This window comes from Physeter macrocephalus, chromosome 16, assembly GCF_002837175.3.
Source record: "Physeter macrocephalus isolate SW-GA chromosome 16, ASM283717v5, whole genome shotgun sequence".
Lineage (NCBI taxonomy): Eukaryota > Metazoa > Chordata > Mammalia > Artiodactyla > Physeteridae > Physeter > Physeter macrocephalus.
In genome coordinates, this window is record NC_041229.1 from 30,600,393 (window position 1) to 30,602,305 (window position 1,913).

Consider the following 1,913-nt stretch of genomic DNA (forward strand, 5'->3'; position numbering starts at 1 on the left):
TGTTTTCTTAATTTCACTCTCAGATTTTTCATCATTAGTGTGTAAGAATGCCAGAGATTTCTGTGCATTAATTTTGTATCCTGCTACATTACCAAATTCATTGATTAAGTGTAGTAGTCTTCTGGGAACATCTTTAGGATTCTCTATGTATAGTATCATGTCATCTGCAAACAATGACAGCTTTACTTCTTCTTTTCCTACTTGGATTCCTCTTATTTCTCTTTCTTATCTATTTGCTGTGAATAGAACTTCCAAAACTATGTTGAATAAGAGTGGTGCGAGTGGGCAACCTTGTCTTATTCCTGATCTTAAATAGAGCTGCAATGAACATTTTGGTACATGACTCTTTTTGAATTATGGTTTTCTCACCATATATGCCCAGTAGTGGGACTGCTGGATCGTGTGGTAGTTCTATTTGTAGTTCTCTAAGGAACCTCCATACTGTTCTCCATAGTGGCTGTATCAATATTTTGTTGAGGAAAGTTCTCTCTATGCCTACTTTCTGCAGGGTTTTTATTATAAGTGGGTATTGAATTTTGTCAAAAGCTTTCTGTGCATCTATTGAGATGATCATATGGTTTTTCTCCTTCAGTTTGTTGATATGGTGTATCACGATGATTGATTTGCGTATATTGAAGAATCCTTGCATTACTGGCATAAACCCCACTTGATCATGGTGTATGATCCTTTTAATGTGCTGTTGGATTCTGTTTGCTAGTATTTTGTTGAGGATTTTTGCATCTATGTTCATCAGTGATAGTGGCCTGTAGTTTTCTTTCTTTGTGACGTCTTTGTCTGGTTTTGGTATCAGGGTGATGGTGGCCTCATAGAATGAGTTTGGGAGTGTTCCTCCCTCTGCTATCTTTTGGAAGAGTTTGAGAAGGATAGGTGTTAGCTCTTCTCTAAATGTTTGATAGAATTCGCCTGTGAAGCCATCTGGTCCTGGGCTTTTGTTTGTTGGAAGATTTTTAATCACAGTTTCAATTTCAGTGCTTGTGATTGGTCTGTTCATATTTTCTATTTCTTCCTGGTTCAGTCTCGGCAGCTTGTGCATTTCTAAGAATTTGTCCATTTCTGCCAGGATGTCCATTTTATTGGCATACAGCTGCTTGTAGTAATCTCTAATAATCTTTTGTATTTCTGCAGTGTCAGTTGTTACATCTCCTTTTTCATTTCTAATTCTATTGATTTGAGTCTTCTCCCTTTTATTCTTGATGAGTCTGGCTAATGGTTTATCAATTTTATTTATCTTCTCAAAGAACCAGCTTTTAGTTTTATTGATCTTTGCTACTGTTTTCAAAATTGTCCATATCTTCCAGGTTGTCCATTTTATTGGCATAAAGTTTCTAATCTTTTATATTTCTGCAGTGTCTGTTGTTACTTCTCCTTTTTCATTTCTAATTCTATTGATTTAAGTCTTCTCCCTTTGTTTCTTGATGAGTCTGGCTAAATGGTTTATCAATTTTGTTTTTCTTCTCAACGAACCAGCTTTTAGTTTTATTGATCTTTGCTATCATTTCCTTTATTTCTTTTTCATTTGTTTCTGATCTGATCTTTATGATTTCTTTCCTTCTGCTAAATTTGTGTTTTTTTTGTTCTTCTTTCTCTAATTGCTTTAGGTGAAAAGGTAGGTTGTTTAATCGAGATGTTTCCTGTTTCTTAAGGTAGGATTGTATTGCTATAAACTTCCCTCTTAGAACTGCTTTTGCTGCTCTAGTATCATAGCGTTGTGGTCAGAGAAGATACTTGATACGATTTCAATTTTCTTAAATTTACCAAGTCGAGATTTGTGACCCAAGATATGATATATACTGGAGAATGTTCTATGAGCACTTGAGAAAAATGTGTATTCTGTTGTTTTTGGATGGAATGACCTATAATATCAATTTAAGCCCATCTGGTTAATTTTATCA

General features: G+C 34.8%; 1 protein-coding gene across 2 annotated transcripts in view; it reads left to right on the forward strand.

Moving 5' to 3' along the window:
• Positions 1–1,913, forward strand: part of MMP1 (matrix metallopeptidase 1) — a 15,469-nt gene that overhangs the window by 3,107 nt on the left and 10,449 nt on the right. The window lies entirely within an intron of this gene.